General features: G+C 44.7%; 1 protein-coding gene across 3 annotated transcripts in view; it reads left to right on the forward strand.

Moving 5' to 3' along the window:
- Positions 1-18,661, forward strand: part of RNF144A (ring finger protein 144A) — a 108,875-nt gene that overhangs the window by 22,226 nt on the left and 67,988 nt on the right. The window contains exon 2 of one of the 3 annotated variants that reach the window (XM_074341617.1): positions 2,974-3,123. The exons of 1 other annotated variant lie outside the window; for it this stretch is intronic. The gene's annotated coding sequence lies outside the window, so the exon portion shown is untranslated. Of the gene's footprint in view, positions 1-2,930; positions 3,124-18,661 lie in introns of all 3 variants that reach the window. One more of the 3 variants, XM_074341616.1, reaches the window with a different exon arrangement.

The following is an 18,661-nucleotide window of genomic DNA, read 5'->3' on the forward strand; positions in this document are numbered from 1 at the left end:
TATTATCTTTTGTTTAAAGGATTAGAATGTATTGCCAAGCAAAGGCAGAGAAAAGATGTGCAAAACCCAGGATCACATTTTCTGGAGTGGGTACCTTGACGCTTCGGGACGGAGGAGGCGCTTTCCGCAGGGGGAGAGGGCTGCTCCGGGCAGGGGCCGGGCCAGGGGCGAGGTCGCTCGGAGCTCTCAGCCTCCACGTGCAAGGCCGTGGACTTCAGGAGCTGGTCCTGAGCTTTGCAGGAGAAGAACTCACTTGCTCAGGCCGCCTGCAGGCAAAGCTTGTCATTTTAGTAAAGGCGCACGAGGAGAGGCTAGCCACCCAGGGGATGCACGCAGTTTTCCGTTGGGATGTGTCTCACGTCTGCTCGGATGGAAACATCTGCGGCTCTCAGATGCCCCACTTTGAAGTGACTGGAAGGACAGGATTGATTTTGTTCTTCGCTTCCTGACCAGAGATACTTAAAAATAAGCCAGGTTCAGAGGTTGGCATTGCATTTCTGATGAGTAAATGCTGCGCCTGAGCAGAGGGAGCTTGGGAAATTCTGGCGTTACTATGCCTTTACATTTTCTCCCGTGGATGTGTGTATGTTTTGATAATAATATCACTGAGATAGAATTCACACAGTATAACATTCACCATGTTGAAATATACGATCCCGCGGTTTTCAGGATGTCGTCACGTTCGAGCGTCACCACCACCTAGTTCCAGAATGTGTTCAGTTCCTTCCCGAACCCCTGGAGCCCGCGGACCTGTTTCTGCCTGTGTGTGGGGTTGCCTGTTGTGGACATTCCGTACACACACTTTCCTGCAGTGTGTGGCCTTCCGCGTCTGACCTGCTTTGCTTGGCCTGATGTGTCCGTGGTCCATCCTTACCGTCTCATGCCTCAGTGCTTTGTTCCAAACCCACCGTGTCTTGTTTTCACAGTCGCCGGTGGATGGGCATTAGGGTTGCTTCTGCTTTTCGGCACTTTGGAATCACACGCCGCGTGCACGGTCACACGCAGGTTTCTGCGTGGACATTTATTTCCCATCCTCTTGGGTGTGTGCCTGGGTGTGGAATCGCTGGGTCGTCTGTGACTCCAGGTTCAACGCTGGGAGGAGCTGCCACGCCGTCTCCCAGAGCCGCTGCACCACTCTGGGTCCCAGCAGTGATGGTGAGGCTCAGCGTCCTCCACACCGCACCTGCACGTCTAATCCTCTGTCTTGGACTCTAGTGTTCCTGGTGTGGGGGGCGTGGTGCCTCGTCACGGTTTGATTTGCCTTTCCCTAATTGAATCATCCTGCTGAGCATTTTTGAATGTGATTATTGTACACTGGGATAACTGTTTTAGAGAAATGTCTATTGAAATCATTTTCCCACTTAAAAAATTTGGGTTGTCTTTTTATTGTTGATTTGAAGGTGTTCTGTATATAATCTGGATACAAAGTCCTTATCAAATATGTGATTTGTATATATTTTATACCCTTCTTTGGTTTGGTTTTACTTTGTTGGTGGTGTATGATAACACACAAAATTTTAAAATTTTGATGAAGTCCCAATTTGTCTTTTTTTTTCTTTTGTTGTTTGTGCTTTGGACAAGACGTCCAAGAAACTAGTACCTAATCTAAGGTCACAAGGACTTACTGCTTTGTTTCCTGCCAAGAGGTTTATAATTTTCGCTCTGGTATTTAGGTCTATAACTCATTTTCGAGTTAATTTTTGTGAAAGGTGGAAGGTCTGTGTAGAGACTCATTTTTTGAATGTTGGTACCGTTTGTTGAAAAGGCTGTCATTTACACTCTGGCACTCTTGGGAAAAAGAATCAATTAACCATAAACATCTGGGTTAATTTCTGGGCTGTCAAGTCTAAACCGTTGCTCTATATGTGTCTGTGCTTGTGTCCATATTACACTAATTTGAAGGCATAGCTTTTTAAATGTTTTTTTTGACAGTAGGAAGTATGAATTCTCCAATTTTGCTTTTCTTTGTCAGGGTTCTTTTGGCTGTATGAGTTGTCTTGGCTTTCTATACGAGTTTTAGGATCAGCTTGTCAATTTCTGCAAAAAAGAAAGTGAGGATTTTAATGCAGATTGCATTGAGTCTGCAGGTCGATTAGGGGAGCATTGCTGCCTTTTAACAATACTGTCCTCCAGTCCATGAGCACAGGATATCTTTCTCTTTATTGTTTTTGATTTCTTGTAATGAGGTTTTGGTAGTCTTCAACGTACAACAAGTCTTGCATATCCTTTTAAATTTATTTATAAGCATTTAATTCTTTTTGATGCTTTTCTGAAGTGGTTTTCTTCTAACAACATACATTTTTTTTGTCCATTGTACCGATTTCTGCCTTTTGACTGGAGTGTTTAGACCTTTCAGTGTAATTACTGATCAGGTAGAATGTATGTCTGCCAGTTTGCTATTTTTTCCCCCCGTGGGTGTTGTGTCTTTTGTGATCCTTTATTCTTCTGTTTTGTTTTCTTTTACGAGCGTACCATTTTAATTCTGTTGTTATTCATCATTTTATACGTTTTTCAGTTATCTTCTTAGTGCTTGCCCTGGGGATTACAGTTAATGTGATCTCGCCTTATTTTTAAGCTTTTCCTGGACCTAAACCTCTCCCTGTAGGAGTCCCATTGGGGCAAACGTGAACAGCTGTGGTTGGAAGAGGAGGAGGACAGAAAGGGAGACCCAGGGACCCTTTGTCTGTGTTGGTGGGTTTATCTGTGACCTTCTTGGTGGAATTTGGTTATTTATTCCATAAATCTCAGTGAACTGGGATGCTTTCCAAACGCTGATGTGATAAGATTTCTAGCGGTTATATCAGCAGCTTTCCCTCCTGGCTTGGAGACGCGGAGGACGCAGGCTTGGGGTGCTAAGTCCGCATGACGGTCTCAGCCGCCCTCCCCCAAGACCTGCTCTCTGAGCTCCTGTGACCCTCTCTGTTTCCCAGGTGCCCGGCACCCCGCTGAACCTGGTACACTTCCCACCCCCAGGTCTGGAGGGACCCCAGGGCCAGAGACCGCACTTCTCCCGACGGGCAGCCGGCCATGAGCGGGGGAGCCAGCTGAGAGCACGGACGCCCACCAGGACCCCGGGACTTGACCAGAAGACCATTCCTCTCCTCCCGCCAGGACTTCTTGGAGGTAATGTTGAGTTTGGAAAACAAAGGCTCGAAAACCCTCATTTAGGTCTTAGTGGAATCCCAAGCCGTTGCTGGGAAAGACCGTAGACCCTCTTGGACGGGATCCTCTGTATCTCTTAAGCCACACCATGCACGCAGTTACCTAGTTCGCCTCCTCTGAAAGAATTTTAAGGATGGTCCTCAACACATTAGGTTAAGCACTTATAGTAATTATTTTACTATTAATAACTTTACAAAAATTGTGAAATATTTTACAAAGATTTCCACACAGGTCCTCATTTCCTGACCATGGCAACCGTGTGGGGTTGATGCTGCTGGCCTCAGCTTATAAACCAGGAAATGGGCTTGGAAGGTCACAGTGACGTCCATAAGGCCTGGGATTCATGAATTCATCCAGAACACGTGGATGGGGCACCTGCACTGTGCCAGGCGCTGTTCTGACTCGGGACGCGGGGTGAGCACGGCAGACGCAGGCTTCTGCTCTCGTGGTGACTCTGGGTTAGCAGGGACGTGAGTGGGTAGGTTAAGGACCGGCACCGAGAGTCAGACTGCATACACGCCACAGGGAAATGGTATGTTTGATTCCCAGGCGTAAGTGTTGCGGAGAAAATACAAAGCAACTGAGTGTAGACGGGTGGAGTTTGAAATCCAGTGCTCGGGAGATCTCAGTAAAAAGCTGACATCCGGACATGGGTTTAAGGCACTAAGGGGATTGGGCGTTTAGCGTCTGGGACAAGAGAACTGTAGTCAGAAGGGAAAGTGGGTCCGAAGGCCCAGAGTTGGGTCTGTGCTTCCCAGAATCTTGGAAGAACACCATGGGTGCAGGGTAGCGGGGAGGTGTGGTCGGGAGGTAACAGAAACCTGACCATGCACTTGGCTTTGTGGACCTTTGGGTAGAATTCCAGGTTTTATGGTGGGAAATCAGTGCAGGGTTTTAAGCAGAGGAGGGACAAGGTCCATGGTAATAGGCTTATTCTGGCATGGATGTGGATAGAACGCAGCTCGTGGAGGATGGGGGGTGTGGACCGGGAGAGCACTCAGAGTTGTCAGTAATTCCGACAAGCGATCGTGGTGTCTTGCTCCTCTGGTGGCAGCGGAAGTCGTGAAGCGAGCTCCCATTCTGGGCATATTTTGGAGATAGAGCCCTGAAGGTGTCCTGGCAGAATGGCTGTGGGACTTGAGAAGAAGGGAAGGTCCATCCTAGAAGGCAAGGACTTTAGCATGTGTACCTAGAGGGAATTGTGAGCACCTGCGATGGAGAAGTCTGTAGGCAGAGAGGGTTTGGTGCAAAAAGAGGTGAGAAGTTCAGTTTTGCACAGACTGAGTTAGAGATTATAAGACACCCACACGGAGATGCTGAGTGGGCAGGCATACCCAGATCTGTAGTTGAAGATGGTAATCTGAGCTGAAGATATGATGAGATCTTTGGCTCATGATGGGTATTTAAAGGAATAAGGTCAGATGAGAGCCTTAGGGAGAGAATAGTGTTCAGGATCGGGCCCTGGGACGTCCCTCCCGTGTGGGGAGCAAGGGAAGAGGAAAAGCCAGTGACAGAGTTCAAGGCAACCCCTGGGGGAGTAGGGGAGGACCAGGGGTGCACATCTTGGGAGCCACATGAAATCACTTGAGAAGGAGGGAGTGATGGGCTGTGTCCAGCGTGGGGATGCGCAGGTGAGGTGAGGACTGAGAACCGACTCTTGGATCAGCACCATGCAGGTCACTGGTGGCTTTGGTAAAAACGGCAAAATATCAGGTGGGTCCAGCGGCTATGGCAACCAAGCCCAGTGGGAGTGGGTTTGGAGGGATTCCGGTGGGGGGAGTGGATCTGAGACAGATTGTTGACATTTGTTTTGAGAAGCTTTGCTGCAAAGGGGAGCAGAAATATGGGTGGTGTCTGGTGGGTGATTCAGGCCAGGAGAATTAGTTTGTAGTTGGAAGCATTAGCATTATTTATATGCCATGGGAATGATTCAGCAGAGAGTAAAAAATTGATAATATTGGACAGAGGGTGGCTGGAACCGTTTTGTGAGTGGGTGAGAGAGGTGTGCTTGTGTACAAGTGGGGTTGTTTGCTTTGGGAAGAGCAAACGTAGTTACTGATGGGAACAGACTTGCGACAGATGCATGGGCGCCTGGGTGGTGGTGCTCAAAATAGTTTTCTTCTGATTGCTTATGTTTCCGTTGTGAAGTAGGAAATAAAGTCACTGTTACCAAGTCCAAGCTTGTCCTTTTTGCCACACGGCAGGCCAGTAAATCGAGAGATGAGTTGTTGGAACAAGGAGTGGTGATTGTATTTGGAAAGCCAGCAGACCGAGGAGGTGGTGGACTAGTGTCCCAAAGAGCCATCTTGCCTGAGCTGGAATTCAGGCTTCTTTTATACCCAAAGGGGAGGGAGTGAAGTCAAACGCTTCCTGCTCCGGTCAGCCTCCCGAGGGCAGGTGTCAAAGGCTTCCTGCCTGCAGCCGCTCACAGCCGGGCCTGGGCAGGCTGTTCCCTGGGAGCTCAGCAAAGGTGTTTTATCTTAGCGCTCATTCCCTGGGAGGCAGGGTTCCCGGAGATGGGCCACATCCCTTTAGTGGTTACCTTATAGCAGAGCACAAAGGTTAAAGGAAAAGAAGCAGACACAGTGTGGAGTCAGATTTGCTCCTCCCTGTTCCATCAGCAGCTGGAGGGCTTGTCAGTTTGGAGACACAAGGAGTGAGGAGTCCCCTAGAGAGGGGGGCGCAGAGGGGCCAGATCACCTGGTAGCAGTAAGAGTCCAGCTGAAGCTCTTGGCCACAGACTGAAAGCCCCCATCGGTGAGACTGTGTGTTTTCCTAGAGAGCTCAGCTGGGGAGCTGAAGGCCCACACACATTAGCTCCAGAATGGAATTCCAGTTTGGCTGAATAGAGGGGAGCCTGAGTGACAGCGTCTGCAGGGGAGGGATGACTCGGGTCACATCTGAAGATGAGCACCGTGACGTGCGGAGAGGACGCTTGCGGGAGGAGGAGGTCGGGCTGGGCGATGGATGGGTTTGACTGGAGGTGCAGGAGGAGGGCCGGTGCTGTCTGGCTGGGGACACTGGAGGAAGTGGCTGGAGAGATGGAGGCGGTGGGCTGACATGTGCGCGGACCTGGAGGTTTGGGCGTTTTTGGAACCTAAATCCAGTGTTCCTGCCCCTGAGTCTCAGGTCCTCATCACCCCCCACCCCCTTGCCTTTTCACTGCCTGCATTTTGAAAGGACCTACTTGAGAAATCTTTTTGAACCCCCAGCCCTATACCAATATTACCAACGTGCGCCTCCGGTGATGCTGGGAATTTGTCGCTGGTATCTTACTGACACCTTTCTTTGCTGAGGCAGAGGGAAGTCTGTGGCCGTCCCATCCGTGCAGTAGGAAAGAGGAAATGTGACAACTGAGATTTGAAACTGCCCCTCCTCTTCTCCAAATGCCTTGGACGCTGTGGTTTTTTTTTGTTTGTTTGTTTTTTAAACATTTTAAAGTTTTTGCATCTTTCTCTGCAGTACATTTCCTGGTCCAGAGGTATATCGAGTTTCCTCAGGTCTGAGGGAGACATTAAAGCACCTGGAAAAATGCAGGGCAAGGCCAGGGAATGGTGCATTCCTCCCGGAATCTGCCCACAGCCACCTCTCAGGACGGTCTGTTTGGGAATCTGTCTCCAGCAAATTCCAAGAACTGAAATGGCTTCACAGGCACAAAAGATTCATGTTGAAGAAGCCAAAATACCAGAAAATGACATTCCGGAGCAAGCAAAGATATTTTTAAATGTTTAGGATTTATAAAGCGAAGCAGCCTTCATAGAATGCAAACCAGCCCTGATTCACGTTTCTGTGATTGAAGTAGCTAAATCTGAAAGACAGTTTTCTTTTCTTTCTTTTTTTTTTTTTTTAAGTGGAGAATGTCATCGGTAAGAAAAGAAATCTTCTGTTAAGAAACTGTAACGGAGCCTTGGCCTGCATTCAGCGCAGGGCAGGGCCGGCCCGGGGAGCTGCAGCTGGCTGGCCGGGCTCGGTGCAGCCCTGCTCCGGGGTAGTGAGGCTTTAAGGCAAAGGTCATTTAAAACACTAACTAGAATCGCAGATATCAATACCCTGCTTTAGTTCTTGTGGTTTCGGGGCGGCTGAGGTGGTTACACGAGCAATATTTTTAAAAGCAGAAACACGTAAAGATGCTGCTCTGAGAGGCTATGGCAGAAAGTTCTGCTAAATCATAACAACTTCCCACATTTATCTCAGTTGCAGTTTCTTTGTTTCATTTTATTTTTTGTTCTTGTTTTTGTTTGTTTAGAGAGCTCGCTGTCCTCTGGGCCACGCTGTCCAGCCAGTCTGTTTCCTGGGTCAGCCTCCATAAGTGTTCTTGGTGTTCCCACATCCCGAGTTCTGGCGGCAGTGGGACCGCTGGTCCAGGAAAACAGGGACCTGCTCCTGCGGACAGTGTGGGTTTCTCCAGAAGGGCCAAGCAGCAGGCACTTAATGAGCATCAGTTATGTGGAAGGTCACGTTCTTGGTCCAAGAGGGATGGAAGAGGAGACACAGGGCGGGCTTCTGCTTTGGTGTTTTTCTTTGACTGTTGTTAACAAGCAGAAGAGGTGGAACTCCAGCTCCCAAAATGAGCTTAGGACAGAGCAGAACTGAGGCTGTGAGAAATGGGTGCTGAGTACCAGGACCCCTCACGGCCGAGACCGCTGAGTGGAGAGAAAGCTGGTTAAGAGTGCTCGGGCCGCTCCCACTGGACCCTGCAGATTCGGAGTGAGACTGTGTCCTGTGGCCCGTGGGGAACTGTTAGGATTTGTGAAGGGTAGTGATAGGATGTTAAAAAAGAAAAATGGTCTGGACAGATTCACTGGGCCCTGTGGTGCTTCCAATACAAAGAAAACATTGAAAGCAGAGAAAAGAGTCGAAAAGTTTGATCATGTGACTTCACAAAATTAATGGAATTCCCCTGCCGTTTAGAAAATACGGTGCTTCTGTGGTTATTCCCCAGGGCCTAACAACAGAGCTTCACAAACACAAGCAACACATTGACCAAGAAAGATGCCTCCTGCCATACATAGGATTTTGGCTACATTTACATTGCTTCATTAAATATCAATGAGGAGACCAGTGGTATCGGGTCATTATGGTTTATTTTCAGCTGGATGACAGAACTGACTTGCTTCAATCTCATTTTAATCCTGACTTTCCTTATTTTAGTAACTGACGTTGTGAGTGTGTTTCATAATGTATTTCTCAGTGTTTATCAAGTGACTATGGATCTGTCTACCAATACACTTACTTGAAATTAAAAATAAGGTAAGAACTTTTCTGATAAAAGGGAGTTCTGGTTGGCTCACTGGTTTGACAAGAAAGACTGTCTTCATCTCGTAAGTTATTGGAAGAAGCAAAATATGCAAATAATGTGGACAAGCATGTAGTCGAAACATAGTTATGTCAAAATCGTGTGTTAAGGTATTTTCTATTGGCCGGTGCATTGAATGAATATATCCTTTCTCAGATTCTTTCTGAGAGTCGTCTTGGTTGAAAAAGGTGCCTCTAAGGGAAGAAGCAACAAGCCCAACTGGGCGGTTTCAGAGCCCCAGTCGGTCGTGTGATGTGCTTCTCAGAACAGGGCCTTGAGTGTCCGGTCCTGGTGACTCATTCTGCTGCAGATCAGGTGGTTTCCAGAGCTTTTCTTTTGTTGGAAGACCAACTGATTAAATTACCGCCTCATCACTGAAACTAGCTTTTATTTTGTGACAGTGTGACTTCGGCGCATATGTGAAGAGGTGCAAAGTGCTGAGTTTCATTTTCGTAAAACACCGTCTGTTCTCATCTGTCCACTTAAGTCAACAGGCAGTAAAGTTATTACGTCTATAAAAGTGAGAAATTGGAACGTAACTGACCTTGAACTACATCTTGTTATGACTCTAAGTGATGTTGACCTGTGGATACCCGGACTCCAGGGGAAAAAAATCCAAACCAAAATTTTTTTTGCTTCGAGATCTACTAATTAGTTCTGTTAATCCTTCTTTATTCTTTTTTTAGTTTTATTGCAGTATAATTGACAAATAAAATTATAATATATTTAAAACATGCATTGCAATAATTTGATACACATTATGGAAGGATTTCTACAGTCTAGTTAATTATCATATAATTACTGTATCCATCACCTCATATATTTACCCTTTTTTGGGTGAGAACACATAAGTTCCACTGTCCTAGCAAATGTATACAGTACAGCGTTATCAATTACAATCAGCATGTTATACTTTAGACCCTGAGATCTTCATTTTATAAATGAAAGTTTGCACTCTTACCGGCTTCTATTTCTCCCACACTCCTGCCCTGGCAAACACTGTTCTACTCTCTGTTTTTATGAGTTTTTTTTTTAAGATTAAAATTAGTTGATCATGTACTTAAGGGTTTATTTCTGGGATTTTTATTATGTTCCATTGATCTGTGTGTCTTTTCATGCCAATATCACACTGCTCTGATTACTGTAGCTTCGTCATATAGTTTGAGATCAGGACGTGTTCAGCTTTGTTCTTCTTTCTCAGGATTGCTTCCACTATTCATGCATGTTTTTAAAAAATGAGTGATATGTCAGACATTGCTTTTTTTCAACTACTGTTGCTTTATTTTAAAAAGGCAGAATTTCCAGTATGTCAGAAGTTACATCTTCTGCAACTATTTAAAATTCTTCCATAATTTTTAATGGCAACTGAGGAGCGTGCTAAAAGGCCTACGTACTTTTAAAAAGTTATTTTTGGCTGTAGCCCAGACATAAAAAACCTGAAAGTTCTCTGCTTTGGACCACAGAGAACAAATTCAAGGCTCTGTGGTGTAGTGGGAAGGGAGAGACACGGGGAGTGAGAAGGCAGGTCTGGCCCAGCCTTACCACTTCCTGCCCTGGGAAAGGCACTGACTTCGCAGGGCCCGGATTCCTTCACTGTAGAACAGGAGCCACAGCGGTGCTTCCAACCTCTCCGGAAGTCCTTCGCGAGGAGCAGATGCGCCTGAAGGATGGGGAAGTTTCTCATGATGTGTAAACAATGCCCAGCCGTGAGTTACTGGCTGAGAACCAGATGCAAATGATTGACCACCTGCAGCTCTCCTGGGACCCGAGGGAAGGCGCAGGGAGGGGGATGTGGGCGTGCGTGTGGCCAAACCTTGGAACCACAGAAGATACAGGAGGGTGACGGGAAGCACGCTGCTCACAGCTGCGAGGCGGGCTCAGCGTTTTGTTCTCTGAGGAGAGACATCCTGATTACCAGGGAGGCTGTGGGAATTTGGAGGATCTGGCTAAGGGATGTTTTCCATGACAGCGTGGAGAGTGAAGCCACAGCCTTGGAGGAGTCTGACTTACTCTCGGGCTCCTGAAGCCACTGTGCAAAGGTCTAGGGGGAGACGAAGTAACTAGCGGGGCTGCCGCCAGCCGCCCTGGGTCTGTCGCCTTGGAGCCCGCACGTGAACCTCCGAGCGCACTGCGGCTGTGCCAGCTGACTCAGCTCTCCCGGCATTACAGCTGCTGTTCGTCCCATCGTCCAGTCGAGAAAACTAAGCCTTGAAAGTGTCTTGTTTATGATGATGCAACTGGTAATTGATGGAGGGCAACAAACCCAGGACGCCCAGCTTCCGGATCTCACTTGACCTTCCTGCTGATAAAGAAGGTTTTAGATGAACTCTTGGCACCAGGAGAACAGGGAGGATTCGGAAGTCTTGGTTCAGGATGAACGTTATTTAGGTTTGCAAGACAACTACAGGATCCCGTGGGCAAGGAGGTGGCGGCAGCGGGATGGGGTGGCCATCTCTGCATGTTGGCGTTTTGGAAGACAATAACCCCCTTTAATAAAGCGAGGTTGACCTGTACTTTATGGGCTTCTGAAGACGCCTCGAGTGCCAGTAGTAACTGCGCAGCTCTGGGAGGGGCTGCGCAAGTTGGAATACGATGCGTTATTTGCAGAGTTCAGAAGCATCACTGTGAAGTCCATTAATGGGCGGGGTTGGTGTTGGGAGAGGAGAGGCCGGGGGGCCAGGGACATCTAGCCCTGGAAGTGTTAGCCACGCAAGATGACCACAAGGTACTTTGTCATTTTATTCTGGATCCCCTTTGCCCAGTTCAGGTTCAAGTGAGTACCAGACGGTGTCATCTTACCAGCAACGCCGCTCAGAAAGAAGATCAAATGCAGTATGGGGTTTTGAAAAATCATAATGGAGAGCTTACTGCGGTTTCTCCACAGTGTGAGTGAGTGAACTAAATGTGAGGATTAACAGGATGTTTTGTTTATAAATTGTTCCAAGCTGGGGAATAAATCGTATTTCATACTCTTTGAAGAGATTTCAGGGGAAAGCATTTCATAGTCCTTTTTCTTCCTTTTTTTTTTTTTTTCTTTTATTGTAGAGAATCAGAAAGCTTCCAACAGAGTAGAGGAGAAATCATAAGTACATGGTCTGAGGAAGGTTCTTATTCTTTTATGGAACAGGACACAAAGGTGGTCCTCTTTATTAAAAGGATCATAAAATCCATAGACCTCAAGAGCAGCTATTGGAGTTGAATCTGGACTTCTTGAGCCCATAGCTGCCTCTCTGGCCAGTGAGATGGCAGTGTGGGGAGGGCATGGACATCGTCCAGGACTTCCATTCAGAGATCTGAGCTCCACCTCAGCCAGAACATCCATGTTGTCTTTAAATTCATTAACGGTGAATCAACAGTGGGCTTTCTGGATCCACTGAGGAGCTGTTGCTACTCTTCACCTCCAAATTGGAGTTCCTAAACTTTACCCATTAACCTGGTTCCTTAATTTTTTTCAAATATGCATGTACATATAGTAAAATTGTTAAACTGTAACTACAGAGAATTTATTTTCTTAAATACAAATTTAAATGCTTTCTCTCTTTGTCCTCTCCAGAGAAAACCACTATTAACTTTTAATTTTTTTTATTAGTTTAGTCATCTAGAAAATTTAGCACACATGAAAAGATACCCATTTTAAATCTGAGCCAGATTTATGCCGTAATACCATACTTAGCAGAGCTCTTGGAGAAATGTATTAGGTAGGAACCTTTTTATGAGACATAATGAATGGATGTCCATGAACCTATCTCTTCAACAGAAATGTCATCAACACTGTGACATTCCTCTGGGAGGACGTGGAGGTTCTCCCTCATCTGACTGCCCTTCCTCCGCACGATCATTTAATCTTCCCTTGCTATTCTTGGTAGCCTGTGTCCCTAAAGTATATATCATATTACTCGTTAAAAATGGCGTCATGTGGGGGGTAGACTTGTGCACTCAGTGTCTTGTGTCTAAGGTTTAAGCAGCTTGTTCTGGGTAGCTAGCATTATTCATCTCACTTACATAGTATCTGATAAGGTTAACCCCCGGCGATTCCTGCTTCCTCCTGCCCGTGGGTGCCTATCTCTGCTGCACATATGCGTTTTTTCCTCTTGGTTGTGTACCTAGGAGGAGCGTTGAGGCCCAACGAAAGGCTGATCCATGACCAGCTTTAGAAGACAGTGTCCATAGTGATTACATCAACCCACATTGTCGTCAGTGGTGCATAACAGCTTCCTTTGAGATTCACACCGGTCTTATCCCAACGCTTGGTGTTACTGGGCTTTTTAATTTTTGTCAAATGAATAATAAAGCGAATTTAGTGTACCAGCGGTCTTGAGCTTCTTTCCACATATTTAATTGCCATCTGTTTCACCTGCTGTGAAAGGGGTGTGTATCTCCTTGGTCCAGTTTTCCAGTGGATTGCATATTTTTTCTCCATTGATCTGAAAACATTCTCTTTATATTCTGAAGACTCATATTGTTGGTTTCCATGCACTAAAAACATTACCTTCTAGTGTGTGCCATGTATTTTCACAAGGTGACTTTTGATGAATAGAAGGTCTTGATTTCAATGTATTTAGTGTATCAGCCTTGCTTATTTATAGTTAGAGTCTTTCTGTAGATACTTTTCTGTATCCCAAGGTTATAAGTTACTCCCTTACTTTCTTTTTATCAGCTTTTAAATTATTTGGAATTAATTTTTGTGTGTGAGAGGGAATCCAGTATTATTTTTATCCACAAGGCATAATCATTCACTTGGTACCATTTATTGAATAATCCTTTTTTCCCATTGATCTGAGATAACACACTTGTAATGTGCTGTTTCCTGGGTGCATGGGTTTGTGTCTGTGTCTTCTGTATTTGTGCCTTGGTTTATTTGTCCACTTCTGTGTCACACAGCCTGCTCTGAATTTCTGCAGCTCTCTGCGGTCTTCGTATCTGGTCCCTTCACCGTTTCCCTCTTATGGGGTGATGTTTGGCTCTACTTGGGCTTTTGCCCTTCTATAGAAGTTTTAGAGTTAGTTTATAAAACAGCAACAGCAACAGCAATAATCAAAATAACAAGACTTGTGTGGCATTTACTTGGACTGCATTCAATCTGTAGCTCACTTTAAAAGAATTGACTTTTTTTGATATTGAGTTTGCCTATCCATGAACATTGTATCACCAACCATAGATTTATCTTTCCCCAAATGTTTTTGGGGAAAGTTTATACTCTTCTGTAGATAGATGTTACTCATTTTCTGTGTCCTCCTAGGTACAGATAACATAGGTTTGCTCCTAGCCACCTTAGTTTTGGGATGCCTTTGGAGATGGCATCTTTGCTGGAGGATGAAAGCGTCATTGACATTTAAAGATTAATCTTGCATCCAGTCGCTTTAGTGTTTCTAATATTTTGTCTATAGATCCTCCTATATGTAAAAAGTCATTTGTCAGTAATTAAAGTATTGCTTATTCCTTTTCAGTTCTCACATTTTCTTTTTCCTGTGTTTCCTGTTTGAGTTAGGACCTCCAGTACAATAATGAATTGAAACAATAGAGGATAGCTCTTCATTGTTCCTGATCTTTATAAGGAATGTTCTAATTTAGTTAAGAATGATGTTTGCTGTCACTTTTTTCCAGTTACCTTTTATTGCTTAAGGATGTTCCCTTATGTTTCTGTTTTGCAGAATTTTGTTTTCCTTTTTTATTCTAAGTGCATGTTGAGTTTTATCAAAGGCTGCTCTGCATCTGTTAGGACAGCCATATGATTTCTACCATTTTCCTCTTACTATGTTAGAGTACACATATGACTTAGTCTAATGGTAGACTCTGTTCAACTCCTAGGATAAATCTAGCCTGTTCAACTTAATTTTTTTTCCCCTAAATACATGTCTGATGCACATCTGTATTCTATTTGCTCTTACTTTCTTTTAAATTTTTGTTTCTTTACTCATGAGTGAGGTTAGCCTATATTTTTCCTTTAACTGCTTTTGTCTGATTCAGAGGATTTTTCTGCCCTATTTTTCTTCTTTTTCCTATTTCTTGCAAGATTTGTGTATGATTTGAATTATCTGCTCTTGAAATTTTGGTAGTACTCAGCTAAAAACAAGAACTAATTTTTCTAGGTTTATAAAATTATTTGAACTCCGATTTCTTTTTTAACTGATTTTTTTCAGTTTTCTTAAATTATATTTTTCTAGGAGTATAATCATAGTTCCCTCTTTTTCAAGTTAAAATTATCATAAAATTATTTGTCTAGCTTTAAATCCCTCCTATGTTTCATTACAAAATATAGTTTACTTGGACCATATCTCTTTTTTCTTCCTTGACCAACCTGCCAGATAGTGTATGTTTTATTATTATTTTCAAAGAAAAATACTTTTGACTCTTTATTTTAACTTTATTTTGTGTTATATTTATTTTTGTTTTTATCTGTTAATAGGACTTTCCTTCTGCTTGCTTTGTGTTTATTCTGCTGTTGCTTTTCTAACTTCTTAAGCCAGAGACAGCTCAGTAATTTTTAGACTTCTTTTTAAAACATAAGCATATAAGTTTATGAATTTCTCTCTCAGCACTGCTTTAATGGCATCTCATAGGTTTTGTTACATAATATTCTCAGCATTGTTTAGATATGTTTTTAAAGTTCTATGTTTTCTTCCAAACCCATGAGTTTCTTGATTAGTCTTCTACAGTTTTCCAGCACGGAGAATCTTTCCATTATTGGTGTCTGGCTTAACTGCATTGATCCGTACGATACCAGTTGTCAGAAATGTGCCGATTCACTCTTTCTGTCCTTGTGTAATGTCAGCTTTTGTAAATGCTGTATGTATTTTTGAGAAGGTTGTGGATTTTCAGGTTGCCGATTATGAGAGTCACCTAGGTCCATTAAACTTAGATTGTTGGTAGCACTTCCCATATCTTCTGTATTTTTCCCCATTTTTTTTTTGTTTGCTGAATTAAACTATATAGTGAAGTTCCCCACTGTGATGTCATTTTTTTCAGATTTTTCATTTTTTTTCAGAAACCGTATCATTTTTGCATTCTATATTTTGAGGCTATTTGCTATATACAAATTTAGGATTATTATAGCCACATAATGAATCGGATCTTTTATTGTTATGTAGTTGCCTTTTACCCTAGTTACGATTTTTGCTTTTAATCCTCTTTTATCTGACAACTTTCTTCTGGTTGCATTTTCCTGGATCACCTTTCTCCATCCTTTGACTTCTGATCTTTCCAGTTTCTTATGGTTTTGTATGCATCTCTGTTTTTAAAATTCAATTTTATCATTTCTTTCTTTTCACTATGGAGTTTAATCAATTTTTTTCTTATACTATTTAATAGAGTTGGATTTTTTCCTCCTAAATTATTTTTATACTGTTTTCTTTCTTGCTTCTTTTATACTATTTTCTTCCTTGCCTTTTAAAACTTTTTTTTCAAGTGCGTGGTTGTCTGTAGTCTTGTTCCTCTTTCTCCTTTTACAATCGGGAGGCCACACATTCAACTTCTCTTCTCTTAGTGGATACTGCTGAAATTTTACCATGAATACCTAAGGTCGAAAATAAATGTTTTAAATCCTTCATTCTCAAAATACACAAAAGCCTTAGAACACTTGTAATTGACTTAGAAATTTATCATATAGGTGTGCTTATTTTTTTAATTTTTAGTTCAATATTTTAACTGGACTTCAGTTATTTTCAGTGTGAGAGCCCTGTATAGACTCTAATGCATCATACTGAAAGAAGTCGATCTCTCCCAGTTTTGTTTTTAAGTAATTACATCTTCGTTGCTAGTGAAGATACGGATAGTTTCCAAGCCCATTTCAGTATTCGGAGCATCGCAGAAAGTGATGACCCTTCTCTGCCCCTAGGGAGGTTCTCATGGCTCCTACATAGATGGTCAGCGAAGTGGGCACAGTAGGTGCTGATGTAAAGAAATATCTGTTGGTCAGTGTGGACTGGATGGCTGGCCCCGGCTTAACCTGTATGTAAGTAGAGGGGCCCCTTCATGCATTCTGCAAACGAATAGAAAGGACACAGCAGTGTTCAAATTAGTTCTTATTAACATGGTGTTCTAGACACTTATATTTCCTATGATTTCATTTACCCTTATTTTCTATAGTGTTTCAACATTTACAAAGAGAGTCACACCAACTCCCCTCAAAAAAAAAAAAAAAGAAAAGAGGCCAAGAGTGTGTTTCTTAAAAAAGAAATCTCTGTCGCTTGTTTCTCTCGGTGACGTGGAGTTCTGGGACACACATGCCAGGGTTTCATTATCAGATGTGTGTACTTGGTGTCCAAGGCACGATGCCCAACCCTGGGAGGGCGAGGTCAGAGCTCCCTCCTCTCCGGAGCATGTCCCTGCGAGGCAGCCCCGATGTGTCTGGATGTAGAGTCACAGGACGTTCTGCTTGGAAGGAGCCACGTTGCTCACGTAGCACAGCGGTTTCCAAAATTATTTGAGGTGGCTTAGTAATCCTTTCTTCAGAGATGTCTTGTGGAAGCTTGATGTTTTAAGAATAAATAGGCTCAGATTGGAACAAGCTTGGGGTCCTTGTGGCCCCCACCACCTAAGTACCCCTACCCCCTGCCGCCCTGGCCCTCTAGGGAAAGCCAGGAACTGCAGGGCCCACACAAAAGGCCTTTCCATTTAACCCCCAGTCCAGCAGAGGAGAACCAGGAAGCCCCAGTGGGTCACTAGGCTAGATGGCAGCTGGACCAGAGTTCCGGTCTTTGCAGCCCCTCCTAGGCCCTCCCACCACCAATTGTTCATTTACAACCAGGCAGAGCTGCTCCTTCGTACAAAGTCACTAGGAAGCGAGTCCCACATGCCCAAGTGTATTATTTCCTTTACATTCAGACCACGTCTAGTTGTTTTGCGTGGGTGACCCCAATTTTCCACCTAGACTTGCCACGTCCCATCTCTTCTTAAACCCCAGCCTTGGGCCTGCTGCCTGCTCGGGGGGTCTTCTCAGACTGTGGAAAAGGTGGCCGGTAACAAGGGCAGGGGGACAGAAAGCCTCCTTTTATTCTCTGTCCTGTGTCTGCTTCAGGCCCTTTGCTGGTCCTCCCGCTGCCGGTCACAGAGGGACCGATTCCTTCAAGCAGACAGACCGCGTGCTATTTCTGTGCTGTAAATTTCCAAGTCTTCTCTCCCGGCCACCTCGCCAACCACACGCTGGAATAAGAAGTGTGTTTGCAGCTATAATCAGCACACTTAAATGCTAGTTAAATTCAGAGTGAGCCCAGAATCCACGTGGCTCCGGACTCCGAAAGAAGCTATAAAAATATCACGTGGCTGTGGGTCCTCTGAGACCTTTGACCACTATGAGATGGCTCTGAACCTTTTTAAGGTTTATGGCTGTCCCCAAATAGCCCAGATTACACGGCAAGCGGGGTCTGATTCACAGAGGACTGAATCTGACAGCAAGGAGTCTTGGCTGCGGACTGGCAAATTCCTTTCTTGTTTTTAGTTTTCTGGGACAGGATGCACAGTAATGGTCATTTATTTTCCTGTAAATTCTTCGAGGACAGCGCCTTCCTTAACTGTCTTGGTATCCTCCGTGTCTGGCACGTGTACGCACCTGAGATAGTTGTGAACTGGCGGAACTGGAGAGTCAAGATGCTGAGAGCAGGAGGAGGCGTCAGCCCCCGCGCTGATGCTCCCACGTGTACACCCTGATGACTTGGTGTTTCATGTATGTAAGTGATCTCATCCATCCCCATGACTGCCCCGGGAGGAGTGGGGCGGCTGTTATTAATCCCAAATGAAGGATGATGGTACAGAGGCTTCCAGGGGCTTGTGGCATCATTCAGGAGCTCATGGATTTAACATGCAGTCGGGTCTTGAGTCCGGGTCTCCTGACTCTTAGGGATTCTTTCCATTCCATTTCTCTGCTGGTATATCCTCAAAGATGCTCCGCTGTCATCTCCTGGGGGCACTGCTCAGCTTCAGCATAAGGCTTCTGGAAGGCTTGATGGTAAACAGTCTGTTCCTCGTAAATTACATGTTTCACTACATATGTGCACCATGGAAAACGGTGAGGGGGGCACTCCTGAACTGCTGATCTGCAGCAAGGTTCTGACTGGTTCCTCTGCCCCTGGTGCTGTGGAGTAGTCGTGCTCAAATGACAAACATGCTCTCTGTTCCAGACTCCAGCAGTGGCTCCCAGAGCCTCCAGGGCCAAGTTCAGAGTCTTTATCTGACCTCACCAGGCAGCTCCCGGCCAACCGCAGCCTT

This window comes from Camelus bactrianus, chromosome 15 (assembly GCF_048773025.1).
Source record: "Camelus bactrianus isolate YW-2024 breed Bactrian camel chromosome 15, ASM4877302v1, whole genome shotgun sequence".
NCBI lineage: Eukaryota > Metazoa > Chordata > Mammalia > Artiodactyla > Camelidae > Camelus > Camelus bactrianus.